This window comes from Pongo pygmaeus, chromosome 3 (genome assembly GCF_028885625.2).
Source record: "Pongo pygmaeus isolate AG05252 chromosome 3, NHGRI_mPonPyg2-v2.0_pri, whole genome shotgun sequence".
In the NCBI taxonomy this organism is placed as follows: Eukaryota; Metazoa; Chordata; class Mammalia; order Primates; family Hominidae; genus Pongo; species Pongo pygmaeus.
In genome coordinates, this window is record NC_072376.2 from 56166935 (window position 1) to 56178791 (window position 11857).

General features: G+C 35.3%; 1 long non-coding RNA gene across 1 annotated transcript; it reads right to left on the reverse strand.

Annotated features, from left to right (window-relative positions):
* Nucleotides 1-346: 346 nt before the first annotated feature.
* On the reverse strand, nt 347-11628 carry LOC129034872 (uncharacterized). Its single transcript, XR_008502042.1, has 4 exons — nt 11509-11628; nt 10296-10523; nt 6621-6674; nt 347-461 (listed from the first exon to the last, which is right to left on the reverse strand). It is a non-coding gene; the product is annotated as an uncharacterized LOC129034872 (long non-coding RNA).
* Nucleotides 11629-11857: the final 229 nt, after the last annotated feature.

The window sequence follows — 11857 nt, forward strand, 5'->3', positions numbered from 1 at the left end:
CTCTCAGGTTCATTATATGTTTGTATTTGGCTTTTTTTTTTTGAGAAGGAGTTTCACTCTTGTTACCCAGGCTGGAGTGCAATGGCGCAATCTCGGCTCACTGCAATCTCCGCCTTCTGGTTCAAGTGATTCTCCTGCCTCAGCCTCCTGAGTAGCTGGGATTACAGGCATGTGCCACCACGCCTGGCTAATTTTGTATTTTTAGTAGGATGAGGTTTCTCCATGTTGGTCAGGCTGGTCTCGAACTCCCGACCTCAGGTGATCTGCCCGCCTTGGCCTCCCAAAGTGTTTGGATTACAGGCATGAGCCACTGCGCCCGGCCCTTGGCCTCTTATATGTTGCTACTTGGCAAGTTCTTCTCTTCCTCCCTATTCTCCCATCATTTCTTTTCTTGTGTAGGATCAAATTCTGCAGCACAGAAGAGCTACATTACAGAGGGCAGGTAGTTTAATGGGGAGAATCTGAGGAAGCAAAGATAACATTATTTGTGATGGATGAGATTTTGATATGTGTAAGGTGTTAGCAGTATTCGTATATTATTAATCTTAGGCTTCATAACAATATCAATAATTAGAGGAAGAGAAATCTACAGTTGCTCTCAATACTAATATTGTTAATAATAATGTTTATAATAATAAAAAGTCTGTTCTTCAATTATATTTTCTTCCAAACATCTCTCTGATCTTAGTGAACATTTTGAGAAGCTGACTCTTATTTCTCATTTCAGAGCTATATACTGTTGTTTAGGTAAATAACTTGATTAATTGCTATCAAAATATAAATGGTAGAATGATGGCTATACTTACCATATTAAGTTTTTCCTAGTTAGTTCAAGAATAATTAAATAAATTCTAAGGAACTTTGAAGAAACTCTAAATGGAAGAATTTTTTATTCATGAGCCTTAAAATTTATCTAAAGTTAATGTTCATTGAATTTTAAATGAAGGAAAGTGGTATAATAACACTTACAGGCATCTAAGTACTCTGACAAATTCTCTAAATTGTTAGCCCAGACCTAAAAACATTTAGCTTACACTCAGTTTCCAGTTTCTCCATGTACCTGATATAAACATCTGCAGCAGCTTTTCTGTTACAAATTTTAAAAGTCTGTGAATATTAAGCAACTTGTATATGAAAAATGAAAATACACCAATATTAATAGCATTTTATTCCTTAAAATGAATACCTAACCCAGTGTTTTAGTCCAGAAAACTAGCATTTCGATATAGAAAACGTTATGAAACTGCAAGCATTTTCTTGTGTTGGCCAGTGTAGGTCCTAGCTAGTTTGCAATCATCTCCCACTGCAAATGTCTCATGGGGAAATGGCATTCGGTATTCATACATTCCTTCCTCTCCATCCTACCCTGAGGCTACTTCACCATCTTTAGCCACAGGCTCTTTCCCCCATGACAATTGATCTACTCTCAACCAGTAACACTTCTTGTTGGTCTGCACAATGAATTGCCAGAGTTTTTTCTGGGGCCTCTCTTCTTACATATCTGCCAGCTAGAATATATGATTCTTTTCCACTTTTGCTCTGCCTTTTCTAGGCAAACATTTTCTTAAACAAGGCAAGTTGGCCTGGTAAAGTCAGAGAGTGCTGCTGAAGTGGCTGCAAAATAAACAATTCCTGTTGAGCACGGATTTCCATGCATTTTTTTCCCTTTACTTTTCACCGTGAGTTTGTTTAGTGGGTACTATTTTACCCTTATTTCAAAATGAAGAAAATTAATACTTAAAGGATGATACTTCTGATCAAATGTAATTCATCAATAAGTAAAGAGACTGGGAAACTTCAGTGTAATTATAATCCTGCCCCATATTACAGGATGAACTCATGTATTAATATGATTCATGAACTTGGCCTAACCACTTAACTTTTTAATTTTCCAGTTACTGATTTTTCAAAGTAAAGATAACACTATCTTTTTTTCTCACTTCACACAGGATCAAACTGACTCCAAAATATAACATGTAAACATCTATCAAATGTAAAATATTTGCACATGTGGTCATTTAAACATTTGTGTCTCTTCGCTACCATCCCACTGTTGCATTTTATCCACAGAATTTACTATTTCTCTTTCTGTCTTAAAGAGAGAGAAAAATAGTTCTCACACATATGAAAGCAAGAAAAGTCTTGCATTTTGAATTTGAAGTCATCATAGCAAATAATCTCTAGAACCTTTAAAAGTATCAAGAAATCTCTTTCAGCTTCCTTATGACGCCTTCCCATTCTCTTTAAAGTACAAATGATTTTATACCACAAATCAGACACAGGTACTTTCATTTGAAACAAACTGAATTATTTTACGGAATAATTGTTAGTCTTCCATCGGACTTAGGACTAGAGATATAATTATCAGTGAATCATATTTACCATCTAATTTTTAAAGCTCATACACATATACACACATAATTAGAAATTAATAAAATACATCCTAAAATTGAGTGCTGTGTTAATCAAGCTGGCATTCATTCAGTCTGGAGTGGGTAGTATAAAATCTGGAGAGAAAGGAGAGAGGAAAGCGAAGGTAAAGGGATTGGTATTGAGAGGAAGAATGCAGAATATTTAATAAAAGAAATGTCTTGTGACTTAAAGCAACATTGCAAAAAATTGCATGAATAAACTATTGAATGAAAGATCTATGCATTAAATTAAATAATTAGAAATTTTACTGTGCACTTACAGAGAATAGAGGGATTTTAGGCAGTTGAAAAGTGAGACAGTTTACAAAATTCAGGGATTCAAAAGTCTCAAGCCATGAGATGATGACTTCCTTATTTTTAGAGGGCCTTTTTGAAGAAAGACTTTAAAGTACGCATTCTTCAGAACGTTGCTGTTGAGTAAAAACCTGGCCTATTCCCCAGACCTAAGCTGTCTCTTTTGGTTTTTCTGGCTCTGGGCCTACTCCAGGGGTGTAGATATATACTGGCCAGATGGCTACATCAACCCCTGGTTGATTATGCCTGTTTTAAGTATTGACGGATGGTCAGTTTGACCTTGAAGTTTTGAATGCAGGCATTGCCCTGGACATAGAAGACAAGTCCATACTTAAACATTTACCCATGCATTCATTCACTTATTCATTATTCTTTCACCTGAAATGGAACAAGCCCTTCTAGTGAAGAGGGACAGTGCTAAATTTTTAGTTATATTTCATTTTAGCACACACTTTCCTTAGAGTGGAAATTTTCACATTAGCAATAAGCAGCTTTTTATAGTCCATATAGAAGACATGGGTAGATACAATGGCTCTTTTTTCCCTTCTCTTGCTGTTTATGTATTTATTGACAGAATCCATTATTAATTGAGACTTTTATTTGGCCTTTCCCCAAATACTGAAGATGAGAGCATGTAATCCAGCCTCAGTCAATCAGACTGTATCATTTTCCTTGCCCTCATTGATTGGTTTAGGAAAAGACAACGTCCCATTTTTGCTGGGACCATCCAAATCCCCCCAAGGCACATTCTCTTGACCTATTATTGGTAAAGAGGTTATTTTACTTTTTAGCTCTCAAAAGCTAATATGAAACTTAAAGTTGTTGTAGTTGTCATTTTTGCTACATGTAGGGAATCTGCCTGAGAAGAAAGCCAACATATGTGAAAGCAGAGAAAAGAGACAGAGATATGAATAGGGATAGAGTTGTACATATGTATATACATACAACACACACACACACACACACACACACACACATATATATGTTGAGAGAGAGAGAGAGAGAGAAAGTCCTGCTCTAGTCATGTACTCTATGCCGAGATTTCACCTTTGTACCTATTTCCATTTTGCTTAATTTAGTTTAAGCTGAATTTCATTCACTGCAAGATTCTTGAAAGATAAAACACCTAATATCTGCTTTGATAATAGAAACAAAACTAACCCACCTTTTTTTCTTTACCTGATAATTATAAGGTGGTAACATTGTTCTGATATTTAGCATCTTAGGAAAGGAAAATTTAAAATAGCATATTTTTAGTTTTGGTCTCTATGGCTATATTTTGGATCAACATAATTTCAAAATAAATTTGGAAAAATATAATAGATTTTAACTAGAATTGGTATTATATTTGGCATATAATTCTTAAATGGTTTTCCCATGATTGTGAATTTTATGAAATTCTCATCAGTCATTATAATTAGTATTGGGATTAGCAGTTAATAACTGAAACAGTCTAATGTGGAAAAGAACAGCTGTGCTTTAGAAATAAAGATAGTTATGCAAATATTGATTGAAATAATATTAAAAAAATTTAAATAATAATGAAAAGTAGGAAAAGCCGGATAATCAAGGAAAGCTATATACATTGCTTTAGATCTGTATAAGCTACACTTATTTTATTTTAGTGGTGGAATTATGACAAAAGAAGAAATAGAAGAAGAAAAACAGAATCCAATAAAGACCTAGAAAATAAGAAGCAGACGTTTAAGATCACTCTTAGGAATCTCAAAGTTGCTACATAGCTTTTTGGAAAAAACATTGACTCATCACTGACTTACTGAAGTCTATAGCTGGAGTCAAGAGGACCTTGGGTATTGCGAAACTGAAGGCCAAGATGGAGACACAGATTAAGTCAGCAGCCACACAAAGGAGAAACTGATATATGATGCCGGAGAGATTCAGAGTTTAAACAAGAGATAAAATCTACCTCTAATGGTAGGATTTTGTTAAACTTTTTCTAAAGTGTACTTATACCAGGGTCTGGGACCTTAAAATCTGCTTCTATTTAAAATCTCAATAAAACTAATACATAATAACATAAATTTAGGGAGCCAAGATATGTACTCCTATATGAGAAACCAAACACAAAGATTAGGAAAGAAATGCGTAAACCTTTTCAGGGAAGATGAGGCTAGCCTCTCCTATAATAGTGAAAAACAAAGGCAAAGGTATAAATGGAATAATCTTGCTATGGGGTTCTGTGTTACCAAGGTTGGAAATTCACCCAGTATAGTTCAAAACATGAATGGGCAAATATTTTTGCAAATAGCCATTTAGTAAATATTTTAGGGTTTGCAGGCCAGATGATCTATGCCTAAACTACTCAAGTCTGAGTTGTGAGAAGGCATAGGTAGTACATAAATAAATAGGTGTGGTTGTGTTCTTTATTTAAAAAATGTTGCTTTAGTCTGTAGACCCTTAGTAGAGCAAATAAAAATACTCATAAGTGATGTCTCACAGGTGAAAAATGCATGCTCTAATGGGTGGTGCTTGCTCATTTCCGTGGTATGAATACCAGCACTGTGGCTAATTTTAAACTATCAATGGCTGAAACATTGATTTGAAAAAATTCTTGAAAAATTAACAATCAGCACTTTGAGCTCATTTGAACAGTTGTAGGACACTACAGAATATGATCCACTTACAAAGGAGTAAAGGAGCTCATGTCCTGAAACTTAGTTTTTCAGGTTCTGCGATCTTACATTATCTTCCCTCCTTCCGGGTTTCCCTGTCCCTGTCCCTCATGTCTGCTTACAGAGTCACAGTCTTAAAAACAATCTGCCTGCAAGCATTTGGCTTAGGCATAGCTCAACCTCAAGAGTTATAAAACATTTATACTTCATATTCTTTTTAATTGAATGGCTTATTTATGCATATTTCCCTAATATGAGTAATGCAATTTTGAGCAAGCACCTATATTATAAATTATTAATTCAAGAAAGGTAGACACCTAGATATCAGTTGATGAATTTATATGGTAGACTTATAATAAAAATTACCACGTATAATGAGGTATTCACAGTCAAAGGAAACAGTACAAAAGAGAATATGTTCAGGAGGAAACCACAGAATAGGCTGAAAGGGAACATAATTATGAAAGAAATGCCGAGAAACAAGCTGGGGCTCATTTGGGGATGGATAAAACTCTAGGTCCAACTACTCATTATTAGGCCATTTTCATAAGGAACCTGTTTCAAAAAAAAGTCAAAGTGGATATGCACTTGGTGCTAAATGAGTTTAGAAATAAAACAAAGCTGCGAAAGCCTTCTTTTATCCTCTGTCAAATTAGAAAAACCAAGTACGTCTTTGTACTTGTAATAGTCTATTTGCTTAAATACATAGACAAGTGGCAGGGGAATCATTTAAATGTTTGCAGGCAGTCAACCGCATTAAAGAATCACAAGAAAACAGGCTGAACTCTGTAGTCAAACTGCTAACTTTATTCTAATTAATAACCCTAAATTGTGGAGCTGTTCATGGATTGCTTACTTTTGGGATATATGAATGTTGAAGTTAGAGGCTGAAATTTGAGGTAAAATAAAATAAAACCATCATCATATGTGAAATTTTTGGTAATCCTTGTACCAGTAAAAGGAGATTGTACATCTTTTGAGATTTAAAAGATTTTGTCATAGGAATAGTGTGCACCAACCAAAATGCTCTTATTTCATAGTTATTTCACAGTCTTATATTCACATTCATTTAACTCTCACTAATCTGTCAGCTGGACGTGGTGCATCCAGCATGAAATTTCTCCTTAAATGTTGTTTAAAGATGTGAGATATGAGAATGTGGAATATTGTCCACAAAACATCACTATGTAGTTTTTTAAAAATGTGTTAAATCCTTCATATTTAGGTAACAAGATTCAGCTCCTGTCCTCCAGAAACTTACAGTTTCTACCTCCATTTTCTCTGCTTCACTTTCCTAGGAGGATCTTGCTGCAAACTTTAATGAGGTAAGTATGGGTTATTATAAAGCAGATTGGAATTTTAAATTACAAATAGTAATAACCCTTAAGTGCAGGTAAGATAAAACCCTTCCCTATCCCACGTTTAGAGGTTCTGCCTTATCAGAGTCCCTGACCCACAGTGAGAAATTAATACACATATTTTTGAATAAATTTTGAATAAGTAATTGTGGATTTAAGTAAACAAGAAATTACCCTATAGTGAGAGAAGAGTTTTAACACGTGGTGAGTGGTACAAAGTAGCACACCCAAGATCTTGGGTTTTTTAATGACTTCCTTTCTTGTGCTCTTTCTCTTTTTCCACATGAGGGATGAGCTGATTAGAGTAATTTTATATAGAGTTGGTAAATTTTAATGAAGGAAGAGTGACAGTAGATAAAGAAAAAGGGTTGAAACAATGAAGTTTTATAAAAAGAAATATTCAATATCTGAAGAGGAAAACATTACTGTATTTTTTTTTTTTTTTTTTACTGAGACGGAGTCTTGCTCTGTTGCCCAGGCTGGAGTGTAGTGGTGCGATCTCGGCTCACTGCAACCTCTGCCTCCAGAGTTCCAGCGATTCTCCTGCCTCAGCCTCCTTAGCAGCTGGGATTTACAGGTGTTGGGCCACCACGCCCGGCTAATTTTTGTATTTTTAGTAGAAATGGGGTTTCACCATGTTGGTCAGGCTAGTCTTGAACTCCTGACCTCATGATCCACCTGCCTCAGCCTCCAAAAGTGCTAGGATTACAGGCGTGAGCCACCTCGCCCAGCCTTTACTGTCTTTTATAGACTATGTTGGAGGCATTTGCTTAGTCCATAAGTCATATCCCTAGCATTCTTCCATGGAGAAGGCTTGTGGGTAGCTAAATTTGTTCTGCATGATCCTAGGTCTTTGTCCATTAGTTAACTGGGCCAGTCAGACTTTTTTCTCCTTGGAATTTGGAATTAGCATTGAAAAATGGTTAGTAAGTCTCTACAACCTGCTGAAAATGGAATATGTATAGACTGCGGACCATGGAGAGCCATCATCAACCATGTAGACTGTCTAGTGGAGAGAGTGGGTCTGCTGGAAGAGAACAAAGCAGTTGTGCAGAGAGAAGCAGAGAAAATCAACAGGGAGACAGCACTGCCAAGTTTCTTCAGGCTTTCTGGGTGGTGATCTTGGGGCTTTCCTCAGGTCTTTTCATGAGTTCTCTGAGCTAATTCTTCCTTCTTATATTAGTTAGCTTTACTTGATTTTTATTAATTCCAAATTTGGTTTTTATTGCAAACTTTTATTATAAACAAAATTGCAATTTAAATTGTTTTGTTTTGTAAATTATCTATTTTGTGCCTTTGCCCAAACCATTTCAATAAAATCTAACTTGATCATTCCATTGAAAATTTTAATTTTACTCCCCCTGCTGTTATGAGCTGAATTGTGTCCCCTATCCCTCCAAGCTTTTATGTTGATGTCATAAACCCCAGTACTCTAGAATGTTCCGTGCTTGGAGATTAGACCTTTAATGAAGTAATTAAGTTAAAATATAGTCATTGGGGTCGGACTATAATCCAACATAACTGGTGTCCTTGTAAGAAGAGGATATTTGGACACAGAGGGGTACAAAGAGAAGACTATTATGAAGATACAGAAAGAAGACGGCCAACGGCTGGGCACAGTGGCTCACGCCTCTAATCCCAGTACTTTGGTAGGCCGAGGTGGGCGAATCACCTGAGGTGAGAAGTTTGAGACCTGCCTGGCCAACGTGGCAAAACCCTGTCTCTACTAAAAATAAAAAAGTTATTCGGGAGGCTGAGGCAGAAGAATTGCTTGAACCCAGGAGACGGAGGTTGCAGTGAGCTGAGCTGAGATCGCACCACTGCACTCCAGCCTGGGCGACAGAGCGAGACTCTGCCTCAAAAAAAAAAAAAAAAAAAAGAAAAAAAGAAAAAAAAAAGAAGGCAGCCATCTACAAACCTGGGAGAAAGTCCTGGAGCATATCCTCACAACCATCAGATGAAACCAACCCTGCCAACACCTTGATTGTAGACTTCTATCCTCCAAAACACTGAGACAATACATCTCTTTTCTTTTAGCCATTCAAGCTGGTGTACTTTGTCATGGCATCCCTAGCAGGTGAATATACTACCGCCTACACTGCTCTCCCTGACCTTCTACTATTGCATTATTAAATATTATTCTCATTTTTATCTTTTTCTCATCGCTAGAATGTAAATTAATGAGCGCAGAGAGTTTTGCCTATTTTGCTCTCTGATATTTTTCTCAGTGCTTTGAACAATGTTAAATACACACATATATATAAAAATAAGAAATTTTATTAATGCGTGATGTTTCAGTACAGATACTAAGTACCACATGAAGAATGGAGATCCCTGTGTCACTCTGAGTAAATTAAGTCAATTTATAAAAATCATAATTACGTTTTGTAAAAACGAAATGTCAGGACTTCTTTAAAACATGAACTATACAGCATCCTATCATTCTGTGAAAAGAAATAAATACTCAGATTTTACTTTTCTGTTAACTAAAAAGACTTTTGGCTTTGAAAATTTAAGTCCTTCAGTGAAATTCTGTGTATCCAAAGGTGTTTCTTCTGCCTTTCTGTGAAGACTCTAGGGAATATTTGTGTTTCTTCTTGCTTTTAGAAATTTATCAGTGAGTCTTCTACATGTGATTTGGGGATGAAATGAATATGCTTATAATTAAATTCTCAACTGTATTTGCGAATATTAATAGGAAGTTAAACATTCTTTTAAGATTTGATAGGAATTTATTTTTTCTTGAAGAAAACATTTTGAGGCTGTTTGTGAAAAGGAATGACTATTATAGAAAATCCAGTTTTATAAAATTATGTGATTATTACAATGTATAAAATTACATCCTCATTGGAGTTTCTTTCTTCCTTTTATTCTGTAAATTTACTAGTTATCAGGCATTCCTTTTAACTTAATCCAAGCTCTATTTGGGAAGAAGTTACAACTTGTATTGCAAGGTTAGTTCAAATTTTATTATTCATTTTATCCTTGACCTCAGTGGTTAAAACTATTAAGTAAAGTAATGTTAATTGTGATGGTGTTTTTTGATTTAGACACTTGTCCACTAGGAATTGGACTGAGACCAATTCATTTCATTCCAGCCACTGAACAGACATCAAGCTGTAATGATTTTTGGTCACTGTTCAAGAGTTTACATTAATATAAAGGACACACAGGGTAAAACTCAATCATAAATACCACCCTATACATTTAGGTGGACGTTTATGTACTAAACTGTGTGAAGTAATGGGGAAAATTATGAATACATATATTTTAATATTTTGCAACTGAGTATGAAGCATCACTATGAATTTTGTTCTGATTTTTTCTCATTGTATAAAAAAAGACAGGGCATTTAAAATCTTTAAAAAGAACTGAAAGAAATTACTTGTCTCAATCCACTAATTATTTGATTACCTAATATTCCTCAAGTACTACAGAGGAAATACATAACATCTGAAATAGAGTAAGGTATGATCTTGGTCCTGAGGAGGGTTGTGGTTTAGTACAAGAAATGAGACAAGCAGATGTGTAATAAATGGCAGATTTAAGATAATGGATAACACTTATTGAGTACTCACCTGTTCCAGGCAGTCTTTTAAGAGCTTTAAATATATTATGCTAACTGAAACTTTTAACCAGACATTGAGGTATGCATTGTTTTATAGATGAGGAGACAAAGTTACAGAAAGTTGAAGCAAGTTTGTGAGGTCATGAAGTTGGTAAGTAAACATGTTGGCATTTGAACTCACAATTTTGGCCCCTGCATCACATGCTTAACCTCTGTAGTTTGCTGTTAGGGTAAATTCCTTAAGAACAATGTAAAAACAAAACAAAATTAAAACCCTACGATCTGGTGTAATACATCACATAAGGCAGAAATCACATCTGTGTTGGGGGATCCTAGAATACTTCTTGGGAAGGATGCATTTGGAAGGGTCCTTAAAATATTTGAATATGTGGAAATCTAGAATGAGACATCATCTTCAGTAGAGAGACTATCTCTTAGACTGCCTAGTTTATCACCAAATCTTCCTGTACACAGAGGCAGGCTACCTTTCTTATCCTCCATTGTAAAAGGGTACAATCATGTGACTGAGTTCTCTATCCACAAGAATGTATATTGTATATACACTGTAATGTATATAACATACACTATATCTACAGTAGAAATGCTATAAGATCTGCAGACTTCTAGGCCCGGCCTACAAAATTTCTTATGTGGGATTTTTTCCTGCTTTTCCTCCTTGATGATTCATAGATCTTAGATGAAGATGGTAGACTGCATTCACAATATGAAAGAGGTGCAGATCCCTGAGTCACAACTTGAACACGAGTCAACCACCTACTAGGCAAACCCATTTTAGACATTTTTGAATGAGAATAATTGCTTACTGTGGTAAGCTACTGATATTTTCACATTCCTGGACTATAACAGTTAGCCTACCTTCACTTATATAGGAAATATAAGAAGCAGTGTCCTATAAGGAGAATAAATTAAATTTGCCTGTCATCAGTGGTTGGGAAGTGTAATTTGAGGTCATAAGAAGCCAATATAAGAGGTTAAAATTGCATATGGCAAAACTACCCTTAAAATTCCCTATACAGTTCAGTATATACAACATAGAACAATACAAAATAAAATTTACATAGCTGAGTATTTAGAGACTTATAGATGATTGTATCAGTCCTTCTCAGTCTTGCATTGTTAATGTTTTTCTAGTGTCAATTAATTATTCAACTTCTTCCTTTAGGATATTGATGAAACCATTAACCACTTGTTTGTCTGCCCACCTGAACCATATGTTCCACTTCTGTAATGGAGAAGAAACATAATCTTTCTAAAGTGTTTGGCAAGTAGTGTTGGTTATTTCAGCCTAGGTTTCTGCCACTGCCTGAGGCATATTACATAATGTGATTTCATGGAATTGAGAGGCAGTTAATATTCTTAGAAAGAACACAGGCTGTATCAGCAGAGAACTTGGGCTTGAATTCCAGCTTTTACATTGTTCTAGTTATGTTGTGGACCTTGGGCAATTTACTTTTCTGAATTTCTATGTTCCAATTAGTAAACTGGAGATAAAAATATAAACATTAAATTTTTGTTCCAAAGATATGTTTATTTATAATAACTAATTTTTAT